Raw genomic sequence first — 12,329 nt, forward strand, 5'->3', positions numbered from 1 at the left:
CAACACTGTACATTTCCGACACACAGACTCAATGCCACAGCACAATGCTGATGCCTCTACATTCATCATAAAGCAAGGCTTGCTTATGACTGTGGCAACACTTTAGCCTATAAACATTTTACACACTGCTATAAAATGCCACAAAAATAGCTTTGAGAATGAGAGCATTCTCGAAGCAAGAAGCAGATACTTTTTCAGCTCATGTCTTTGGAAGCTAAATCATTTCTACCTCTAGCCAATTTCTGCCCTCAGCTAGTTCTAACTTGAAAGTATAGGTGCAAACTTTGTGTCTATCTACTTCATTTACCAATTCAACACACAGCTCAAGTTCTGGTCTCCTGGATCATACTACAGAAGCACTGTCTGGTACTGGTCCTCTCATTATGCAGTGCAGGGTATGTGAAAATAGTTAAACCTACATTGGCTTCAAGAACAATGTTAGCATTAGCAGACTTGCACTGGCCACAGTTAGTCAGTTGCAGCAATTACAATAAATAGTCTTTTGGAGTCTTAAAATTGTTATGGTATAAGCTTTGAGTGGAAGTCTACTGCAGTGCAGTCAACATGGTGTCCTCTAGATGTTGCTGGAGTACAACACCCATCATTCTCAACCATTGGCCATTGGGTGTTGTAGTCCAAAATACTTTGAGATTACCAATTTGACTATCCCTGGCTTCTGCCATAATAGAATTGTTAGTCTTTAAGATGCCATCACACTCTTCCTTGTTTTCATTTGCTCTCCTCTAACACAAGTGGGACAATAATGTAACAATTAATATTGTCCCTCAAAGAAGTAGAGAACTTTTACTCAGAAATGCTTTTAAGGGGTTGGCTTCCAAAGGCTGCACTGAAAAGGCATCTTCCCAACTCAGAATTGGATGAATTCACTTTATCAAAACGGTAAGGATTGTTTGGTACTCAATAGCCCGATACATCATTGCACAGTACATTGCTGAATAATGATAAGCAGAGTGTTATTGTTGAGCCTCCAGTTACTAGGTGATGTACAGTACATAAGAGGCACACACAAAAGAGGCACACCTCAACTTAGGTGGCTTTAAAAGATTAGACAAATTCGTAGAGGACAAAGCTATCAATGGCTATTGGCCATGATGGCTATGTTCTATACCTCCATGGTCATCTACATATTCCAAGATAAGCCTATAATGCTGGGTGGGGGACCTATGGGCCAGACTTGGCCCACCAGGCCTCCCCAGTTGGCCCACAAAGCCATTTATAGGCAGCAAAATTCATACTCCCTACACCTGTCATACATGGTGTGGGTGTGGAACTACAAGGGTAAAGCGACAAAGCAAGAATCCTGAATTTAAAGTGGGTTCCTTTACTAGGACAAGGTGTTTTGCCAGCTGCCTATCAGCTGGTGGTGGCAGGAGCAGGCCCTGCTCCCTCTCAGCACTCCTTCTTCCTAGCACTATGTTCTGAAGCCCCCAATTGTCAGGATTTAAAAGCACAGCACAAAGTTTTCAAACTGCCATCATGATGCTCCTTCAAACCTATGATAGAGTCTAATGGATCCTTGCTCCATCCCTAAACAGAAGGGCTAGTTAGGATCCAAGCCATGGTACTAAATTATAATATTGTGTGATTCTCTGTACTACTTGCTCTGCCTTCTTTTTTAAATTGTACAACACTTGGTATTTTATTTTCTCTTTTTCAGAGTCCCTAGTTTGCTGATTGGCTAATCATTGTCAAATCAGGAAGGCAAAACTAAAATTAGCTGACAATCTGATCAACAAAAGGTTCAAGCTTTACAAGGCAACATACTTGGATTAAGATACTTCTCTCCAACCTCCCCCAAAATGCATACATACCGTATGGGAGATATGAGCACAAAATGTCAAATTTCTTTTAGTTATTCAAGTGGCCCATTTGCAGAAGCTGGGGGACAGCAAGTCAATATGGCAAGAAATCAGGCTCTCATGTTTTGAGAAATGCAGTCAGGTGCCACAAAGGTTTGGCCATTCTGTATACATACATACCTAAAGCACAAAAAGAAATAAAAGCAGATTGGGAACATTTATATAAGGATGCTGAAACTGACAGTTTTATTATTCCTGTTGAGAGCCATGCTAAGTTTCAATGTGATGTTTCACCCGATTTCTTTATGGGGAAGATTTATGTTCTCTATAGCTTTCAGCTCCCAGAATTTTCTGATAGGCTAAGAGCATTCACTGCTACACCAAAAAATACTACAGATAATACCTGAGCAAACAAATAATTTATTACACACAAACCTTTGGCTCACGAAGGTCACTTCTTCAGGTACAAGCCGAAGCCCTCCATATTATCAGAATTTATCTAGCTTGTCTTTTCCACCTAGAAGGCATGAATACAAATGCAAAGGGGAGAAAGATCATGACCCGGGGGGGCTTCAGAGTTTAATAAGGACTATTGTTCTAAGAGCTGTTGACAACTCACTGCAAATTTGTCAAATGCTGTTTCTGTAGTGAAGAAACAAGGGGAATATGGCAGGGAGAAATGCACTGCAGGTTCACTGAGAGAACATGGGGCCTATGCAGAAGCAGAATGAATGGAAACATAATCTCTCCTACTTCCACTGCATCAGTTCACCACCTTTAGTATGCTGAACTATATTAACTTCTGTGCTTGAGTTTGATCTTGCTCTGAAGAGGGTTGTGCTTTTCAGCATCTCCATAATCCATTATTAAGAGCCATGCAGTTAGTTGGGAAGGAGGAAGAAGAATTCTGGACAAACTGTAGGGACCTTCCTTGCTTTGTGTCAGTTGTAACAGTTCTTGGTCATTGCAAAGCATTTCCACTGCTTCTTCTCCCAGTCCAGCAGGTTGATTCATACATCTGCCATAGATATATGGAAAAAAGAACCACATGCTTCATCTCATGCTGGGGATAGCTCAGTTGGTAGAGCATAAGACTCCTAATCTCAGGGTCATGGGTTTGGGCCCCACATTGGGCAAAAGATTCCTGCATTGCAGGCAGTTGGACTAGATGACCCTCGTGGTCCCTTCCATCTCTACAGTTCTATGACTTTATGCTTATGGTTCCCTCACAATAACATTAATGGAATGTAAAGTGAAGTATGAATGTAAGGTAAGATCTGCCACCCAGAAATTCTTCCCATAATCGCAATGCCTGAGAAGTGTGCTGCTCTAATTGCAGAAAATGTGGGGACACTCCAGCATCATCCTCAAAGGTCCCAAATCATAGACCATGTAGCACACATTAATGTGTATCCTGAGAGGCTTGAGAAATAATTGCATGAATGATTCTGGTGAGTCTGTGAACTAGTCATCTCTACCACTAAAATTTCATGTGGGGAAAAGCTGCTCGATAGTTTTCCTTGTCTATTAATCACATTATCCTGAATACTTGCACTATAATTTATTTCTCGTTCAATTTTTTGTCTTCTTAACTTTGTTTCCTTTTCTTTTATTATTTTGACAAAACCTTACCTACTCATAACATTTAGGTTGCAGTTCTGTACACGTTCACCTAGGAATAAGTTTCACTGAGATCAATGGGACATCCCTGTGAGTAGACATCTATAGGTTTGTGCTGTTAGATTCCCTATACACGCTCAGTGCATTGGACAATCAGAAGAGAGGCCTCATAATATGGAGCATTGGTCAATGTTCAATGGTCAGGGATGGTGGAGATGTAGCCAATGTTATCTGGAGAGAACCACATTGCCTATCCCTAGTTTATAGGACAGAGAAAAAGAAACTCAACTCTGCTGGCATGAATTACAGCTTTCTTTTCCTTGTTTAGAGGTGGTACAAGTGTTGCTGCCCCAAGTTAGTCACTATAACTGATTATTCATGCACGTGAACAGTATAAAATCTCAAGTGATGAGCTACCAAGCACTCCCTGCTGTTTCAAAGACTAGAAACACTGCAAAATGCTTTCCCGCCCTCCTGTTGAGAGAAGCAGCCAGTGTGACCATTCATGTGTCTCTTTTTCAGATGCAAATTCATACACAGAAAGCCAAGTGGAAAATCTTTCCAAATATCAGCACCTGCTCTTAAGATAGGCACAGAACACATGGTGGTGCTTCAGAACACTTCCATTCTTCTTCAGGGCAGCATTATGTCTGCATCCAGATGGCTGGGCTGTGTGTCACTTCTATAAAAATGCTTGTGAGGTGACCAAAGTAAACTAAGAACATACAAAGGCCCAAAGAGTCCAGCATCCTGTTCTGACAGTGGCCAACCAGATGCCTGTGGTAAACCCGCAAGCAGAACCTGAGGGCAACAACACTCCTATGATTCCTTCCTGCCTTCTGATTCCTACAATTTGTGGCGTGCAACTGGGACCAGAAGCTATATAAAGGAGACAAAGGTTAAACAACTGCTTTTCATTACTACAAAATCGCATTGATCTCCATTGACAGTTCGGTTCATTAGGCCTCCAGAAGCTCTTTTATTATAACGACAATGCTGAAATCAATCCTTGAACATGACCCAGCTGCACTCACCTGACATAAAATCACATTCTTAATCAGGATCCCAAGGGGCACAATTACTTACCTCAAGACTACTCCCATGCATAAGCCAAACAGAATTCAAAACAAAAACAAATATTTCCTACGAGGTATTAGGGCTTCCCTCACTCTGTGCTCTATAATATTGAACAAGGAATTTATCTATCCATAGAACTCCATGATATGACTTGAAGAAATCACAATACAGGCAAGGTTGGTAGCGTTTCGGGATATTGCCTGCATGGAATTTCACACACAATGTGAAATTCTTATGCACCATTAGGCAACTCGTGCATTAACCTGAGAAACAGCAAGAGAGCCATTTAAAAAAAAAAGTGAATGGCTGTAGACAATGTGAGTCTTAGTTGGAGAAGACCCATTAAAAGTAATAGCCATGGCTAACTTAGAGCAATTGATTTAAACGGGTCTACTTTGAGTAGATGTTAGTTGGCTAACTTCGTAATGATACGCTTTAAAACAGTCATTTACTGGGAAGCATTCAATTGAACATCAGTGGATGGGCTCCCACCAGCACAATGGGACTTTCTCTCCCCGCCGTATCCCCCTGTGCCTCCCCAAAATTCAGGCTAGAACAGCACATGGCCATAAGACATGAGGAATCATCCATCTGCCGAGCAGGAGTGCTGATGAAACAATCAGTGGAGTGCAACACTGTAGCACACCTATTACAAATGTCTTCCGAATTTGAGTTGACTTGACTTTTCCAACTTGAGTTGAAAGGATTTTTTTAAAAAGAGTATCTAAATTGAGTAAAGCGTAACAAAACAGGGGAGGGGAGATTATACCATGTCAGGGCCGTCTTAAGTATATCTGGTGCCATAGTGCAAAGATCCCTCCAGCACCCCCACCCCCCATTTCCCAGAGTTGCTGACCTTTTTACGGCACTGCCAGCAGCTTCGCGGGGCTGGAGGAGGTGGGCAGCAGTGCTGCTTCAGTGAGGCGGGCAAGGGCAGCAAACTGATGCAGGGAGGCGCCACACCACACCCAGCCTCCACCTCTTCCCTGGTGCCCTCCAGAACTTGGCACCCTGGCGCCCATGCCACTTGCTTCTATGGGCAAGATGGCCCTGTATGATCTGCCTGCTGCTTCATAAGGTGTCAGGAAGTTCCCAGTACTTCAGGTTTGTTATGCTATGATTCAAGCCGCATTTGAAAGAAAGCCCTGTTAAGTAGAACTCATCTATGCTCATGTCCCAATTTAGTGGAAAACACTACCCATTCCCTTAAACCAGTCCAACAAAGAGATTGGATATAACATATTGAGAAATTAGCTGTGAGAGTTACATCTGCTTGTGTTAATGGATTTTTATGCCTGGAGCCATGTTGCTACCCTCTTAGGAAAATTGCTGAACAAAAGCATATTTTTGTTATTAAAACTGAAGAAAAAAGTTTGGGCTTGTTTTTGTTTTTAATATATCCTAGTTTGATTCAGACCAAGTGTACCAAAAGTCTTCAACAGATGTTCATTAAATTTTAGTGCAGGGTTTATTTATTTTTCACAAAATGTGCATAATCTTCAGTATAGTGCAGGATGCAGAAGGAATTTTTTTTATCATAATAGAGAAGTTTGAAATTTGCCCTGGGAATATTGTATAACTTGTTCATTCTCTCAGCATTTATCCCAGTTCCTTCAAATGATTATTCTAAGGACAGACACAGAAATTTTGCTCCCAAATTTCACAGTGGCCAAAATTTGGTGAGGACTTAGAGATGCACAAAACCTCTAAGTGAAATGTTATTAAATCTTTTATATATATATATATATATATATATATATGCTTTCGTAGATTTTCACGGGTACAGGAATGCAGGTTTTGGTGTCCTCGGGTGTCTTCCCGTGTAAAAGTTGGGGTGTCTAGGCGACGTTTCGACGAGGTCTCACTCGTCATCTTCAGGCTGGTGCTTTCGGCTTCTTGTTACTGGAACAGAGCGGGATCTCAATGTTTGAGTTCCTATAAATACTGTAGAGGGGGTGTGGTGTCTAGCCTCCAATGTTCTGGGCAGAGAGGAAGTTCCCAGGCTAGTGTGCCTTTTCTTCTTTTGTTCCTTAATTACTTGAGAGATACCTTGAGTGATTTCTTGAGTGATATCCTGAGTACCACTTAGGTGGGTCATTAGGTGTGGATTAGTTGCTAAAGTCTTTGTGTCTTGACCTCTTGAACTTTGTGAAGAGTTTTCCTGAGAAGATGGCTGTATTGCACTTAGTTGTGCTTTGGCTTGGCTTCGTGTATAGGGGCGAGCTGTGGTTTTGTGGCTTGTGTCAGCCAGATCTGTGTAGGGATTGCAGGGGGGTGCAGCATCCGGAGGTGCCACCATGGACTGGCTACTGGATGGTGTCAGTAATTCATCTGTGGAGAGGGTCTGGGTTTGGGTCTGGTGTGGTTGATTGGTGTTGGCGTTCTGTGTGCCTCTGGATCTGGTGTCAGTTTTTGTGGGGAGGGCTAATTTCCAGATGTCTGGCAAGCGGGATGTGTCGTCACGCTTGTTCATGTTGTGAGGGTGTTTCTCTATCTCGATGGCTTCCATGATTATTCTCTTGTGGTGATGTTCCGTGTTAAAGAGCAATTTGGAATCTGCAAAATTAATTTCGTGTCCTGTTTCTTTCATGTGTTGGAAAAGAGAGGAAGTTTTTTCTTCTTTTTTGACGGCATTCTTGTGTTCTGCGATACGTGCATTTATTCGTCTGTTTGTTTGTCCAATGTACGTGGCTGGGCAGACTTTGCAGGGTATTTCATAGATCCCTTGGTTTTCCAACTGGATTTTATCCTTGGGGTTTCTGAGGATATTGGCTATTTTTTGGTTGGTGCAAAAGGCTGTTTTGATATTGTGTTTATGGAGGATTTTGCTAATTTTATCTGTAGTGCCCTTGATATAAGGAAGGAGGGCCATGCCATTGTTTTCTTCTGTGTCTTGGTTTTTGGGGGGTGTTTCCTTTTGGATTAGCTTCGTAATCCTGTTTTGCTGGTATATTATTGTTTGTTTGTACCCCGCTCATCTGGTTGGGTTGCCCCAGCCACTCTGGGCAGCTTCTAGCATATATAAAAACAGAATAAAACATTAAACCTTAAAAAGCTTCACTATTCAGGGCTGTCTTCAGATGTTTCCTGAATGTTATATAATTACTTTCCTTTCCATGGTTCTAAGTAGGACCCTCCAAATTCACTTTAAATTTAACATAAGGAGCTATTTGTTGTGGGATGGGGACTCTAATTCAGAGCAATGGGAGTGGAAATCCAAATAAAATATGTATCCAATGATGTACAACCATACAGTAATTCTCTCCCAAGCAGTGGCTTGCAATCTATGAATTAGCAGTTGCTGTTGTTTAGTCGTTTAGTCGTGTCCGACTCTTGGTGACCCCATGGACCAGAGCACGCCAGGCACTCCTGTCTTCCACTGCCTCCAGCAGTTTGTTCAAACTCATGCTGGTAGCTTCGAAAACACTGTCCAATCATCTCGTCCTCTGTCTTCCCTTTCTCCTTCTGCCCTCAATCTCTCCCAACATCAGGGTCTTTTCCAGGGAGTCTTCTCTTCTCATGAGGTGGCCAAAGTATTGGAGCCTCAGCTTCACGATCTGTCCTTCCAGTGAGCACTCAGGGCTGATTTCCTTAAGAATGGATAGGTTTGATTAGCAGTAGAAAAACCTATTCAGGTAAGGTCTTGAGGATGCTGAACAAAGAAGCAGAAAAGACTAATGGGTTGGGTCTGTTAATGCTTAGATTTGCTGCTAATACAGCTAACATCAAGTGCTAAACCATTATTGCATGTTCTTTGAGGATTTTCTAGCCCAGTGGCTAGATTTGTTGGATTTGAATGCTGATGAAGGAGTGGAGGGACCAGGATCAGATTCCTGCTCAGTCATGAGTAAGTCACTGGCTCTCAGCCTAACATACCCATACTGTGCTGAATTCTGTGAAGGAAAAATGGAATGTAAATGTATGGGGGGGTGTTGTTGTTTTTTAAGGCTGGGGGGCAGCTAGCAGTCATCATCAGCACAATAACAGTGGCATGGGTTATATGATATGAAAAAGGCAGGTTATTTTATGTTAAAATCACTGAAAGAGGGGGTTGCTTTGGAACATGACATTGGGGAGAGAGAGCCTTGATCATTCCTTCAGTGATAATAATAATAACAACAACAACAACAACAACAACAACAACAACACAACAACAGCCGTTCAAGCTTCTGTGCTCCTTGGGGGCCCGGAGGAACATGAAGGTACAATACTTTAGAAAAATGTGTAGTCATGCTTTAAGTTTAGGAGCGGAACAATTTGTTCCTATAATGACCATGAAATAACTTGTGAAAGTGGTGTCAGACCATTTGTTCAGTCTAAAATGGTGGTGATAATGCAGGCTTTTGGGTCTCTTGAAACTAAAGCACCTTGTGTTTTCAGTGCTCCAGGCTCTTGAGTTTTGGATGTGAGGGCGATCTGGCTGCGACATCTGTCACCCCATTGATCACCAGGGTTGATTCGGGCGATCTGGCTGGCTAGGCAGGTGTCCCCTCCCTCCCACACCACTCCATGTGCATCCCTCCTGAAGCTCGAGGTCCATTTGTAAGCTCTTGGGTCTTTCCCAAGACATTTTACTTGAGGTCCTAGCAGCTGAGCCTGGGTCCTTATACATGATCCTCAAGGTCCAGGGACCTGCCCAAGGCTATGGTTTCTACTGCATATTTTTGCTTGCGCTCCTCCACTTATTCAAACACACCAATGTTCATTTTGACCTTCTCCCTTGGTTCATGTTTTCTATATCATCTTTCCTTTTTAAAAAATTACTTTTCCCTACTGTGGAACAGTAGGAAAATCTGGCCCAAGAGGAACAAGCATTTGCACCCATGAAATTAATTAGCCATTGTTAGGCTTTTTTGCAGAGAAGTCCTCGGAGCACACTTGTTACATTAATTGCTCTCCACACTGGCAAAACTCGTGTAATCTGATTTTTCTATTATTTCCCAGGTGTGCTGCATTGTCAGAGAGCTCTCAGCAACAAAATATGCAGAAATCGCTTGAAGTAATTCTAAAGAGAAAAACACTAAAGACAAATGTGCCATTGTTTGTTATCTTAGGTATGAATGTACAGTTTCGAACCAACAATACCGAAGGACAGCATCTGTTTAACATTCAGAGGAAGGTTATTGGAATTATTCCTATGAGTGTATAAGTTGAAAGGGTTTTATCAGAATAAAACGACCATCCAAGCACAATAGTAGATAATCCTGCACTCCACATCTGTGAAGGAATCCGGCCTGAACTCACAGGAATCTCCTTCTAGATAGACTCTATCATCAAGTAGCATAAATGACTTGGTATAGTTTTGGATGTGTTCACAGCTAGGGAACCTGTGGCCCTCTAGAAGTTATTGGACTACAACTTCCATCATCCATGACCTTCAGGATGGCTGGGGATGATGGAAGTTGGAGTCCAACAACACCTGGAGAGCCACAAGTTCCTCAGTCCTGATTTAACAGGCTGCACAAGGACTGGCTTGCATGGTGGTCCTTGCCACACATTCAGCTGAAGATCTGAATTGAATGCTTACAGTTACTGAACTGATAAGGCATCTCTCATTCTGGTGAAATGTAACGTGCATGTAACCCACAGAAACCATTTCAAAAGTCAAAGTAGGAGAAGTGGTACTTGAACTTGGGTTCTTCACAGGAAAACAGCCTCTGCACGTAGTGTGTACTTTAACACAGTTCTTGGAGATGAACGCTGAGGAGATTCTCCTCCACTCTACTTACATCCACACACTTCCCTTTGTTTGTACTGCATGGTTCTCCATTTCCCCTGGGGGAATAAGAACGGGCAGCTGCCATTGAGATGCTGTCTCCCTGATGCAGCAGTGAAGTGCAATGAGGCACAAATGGGTCCATCTTGGTCTTTGGAATAGGAATGGGACAGACCTTGGTAATATGCTACCCTGTGCAAGGCAAACATTTGATGTCCTCCCTCCAGCCCTCGTGTATTGTAGGTTGTCATGTTGTTTGCAAAAATATGTCTATTTGGCAAAATTGCATACAAATTCTGCCTATTAGAAGAAATACAAACTAAAGCATTGCTTTTTTAAAATTGCAAGCTGATGTGGAAATGTGGCAAGCTGGACAAGACTGGAAAAATTAGAAAATTGATTGAAACTAAAATTGGCAGATTCATCCATTCTTAAGTCTGCCTCATGAGGATGATTAGGCAACTCCGGGTCTCTCTTACATCCTGTAACCCACTGGCTATGAATCGAGAATGGAGAAAACTTTGCATGATATATCAGACTGGTGTGCAGCTGTTTCCTTTTTTGCTACAGGTCCCTTAAGGCAAAAGGATCCACGGACATCTGGTGCGGGTGGGTGTACGCACACATATATAGGAATAAATAATTCCTTAAGCAATAAATTCATATCCTGTTACTGGTTTATTCAATGGGGAGCATGTAGTGAGTATTTAGATATATTTTATAGTGTGTAATTGCCTCAAAACCACATAGGTGTTTGTGTTAGTTTTCAAGACAGTATCTATCAATATTAATGTGATGTTTGCATTTGATTCCCACATTATAACATTTGCTTCATCCTCCATTTTAAAAAGTGCTCTCCAGAACCACTTTCCTTTAGCCATGCTGTGTAGAACAATTGTGGGATTGTTATTTTTTTGGATCTTTCATGAAATCTAATGCACCCCCTTAAATGTGTGGCTACACCTGTGTGAGAATTTGCTCTTTAATGGAGAATGATTGGGAGGCGAGCACATCGGTCCACCTGTCAAAACATTAGTTCCTTAGGACTTACATTATTGAACATGACACATTTGATCTAAGTGAAAAAGACTTGAGATAGGAACAGGCTCCACTCTATCATGAAGTAGGTATGACTTAATTTCTAGCTGCACAGAGCTAGAGCACAAGGGCACACCTAGGCAAGTTACATGTTAAAACATCCTGCACTGGGCAAGGTCTCCCTTATGGTCTCCTAAGTGGAAATGCTAGGAATTTCAAGGAATTTGAACATAATTCTTTACCTTACAAGAGGGGAGATGGTGGGTTTGTTTTTTTCCATGCAGGGAATTGAAGCCTTTTGTGTATGCTCTACTAGTCAGAACAAATTAACTGTAAACTGGCGTGATTGCTGTCATCTTGTCATGGAGACAATTCAGGTTCAGCAGCGAGCAGCGGAGAGTGGGGAGCAAGGTGAAAGCCTTACAGCTGGAGCCCCAGATGTTAAGGGACCAGAGTGGGAGCAGCCCTGGTTAAAACCAAAGCACGTTTCTTTAAAAAGTTAAAATACATCCTAGCAAGTTGAACACTTCAAGATGACTTTGCAAATACTCAACTCAAGATGGCATGAAGGCTTCTTACCACAGAATAACTCTCACCCAGCAATGAGAATAAATGGTCTGTTTTCCTACTGGAAGGGAATGAGATGTGGAGATTCCTATTCAGCTTGATCATGGATGGTCAAATTTGCGGGCAACACCAACTTTTGTGTTGTGGAAAACACCACGTGACCCACAAGATGAAGAAGAAGAGAAGAAGAAGAGTTTGGATTTGATATCCCGCCTTTCACTCCCCTTCAGGAGTCTCAAAGCGGCTCACATTCTCCTTTCCCTTCCTCCCCCACAACAAACACTCTGTGATCACAGAGCCCAGGAAAGGCACTTTGTTTTGGAGCACCACACAAGAAATTGCCTGAGATCATGGTACCCACATCCACCAAGAGAGGAGGGGTATAAATAGGCAATTAATATTCTTACTTTTTCATCCTCCTTCCTTTGGCCTAATCACAACCACACCATACTTTTATAGCATATGGGTTCCCCCAAAGGATCCTGGGAAGT

At 42.2% G+C, this 12,329-nt stretch overlaps 1 long non-coding RNA gene across 1 annotated transcript; it reads left to right on the plus strand.

Annotated features, from left to right (window-relative positions):
• The first annotated feature begins 1,489 nt into the window (after positions 1–1,489).
• Positions 1,490–9,528, plus strand: LOC310839758. The gene is made up of 3 exons (XR_014561642.1): positions 1,490–1,582; positions 3,160–3,271; positions 9,462–9,528. It is a non-coding gene; the product is annotated as an uncharacterized lncRNA (long non-coding RNA).
• The last annotated feature ends 2,801 nt before the right edge of the window (positions 9,529–12,329 follow it).

Source organism: Podarcis gaigeae (genome assembly GCF_964106915.1).
Source record: "Podarcis gaigeae genome assembly, chromosome: 2".
Classification (NCBI taxonomy): domain Eukaryota; kingdom Metazoa; phylum Chordata; class Lepidosauria; order Squamata; family Lacertidae; genus Podarcis; species Podarcis gaigeae.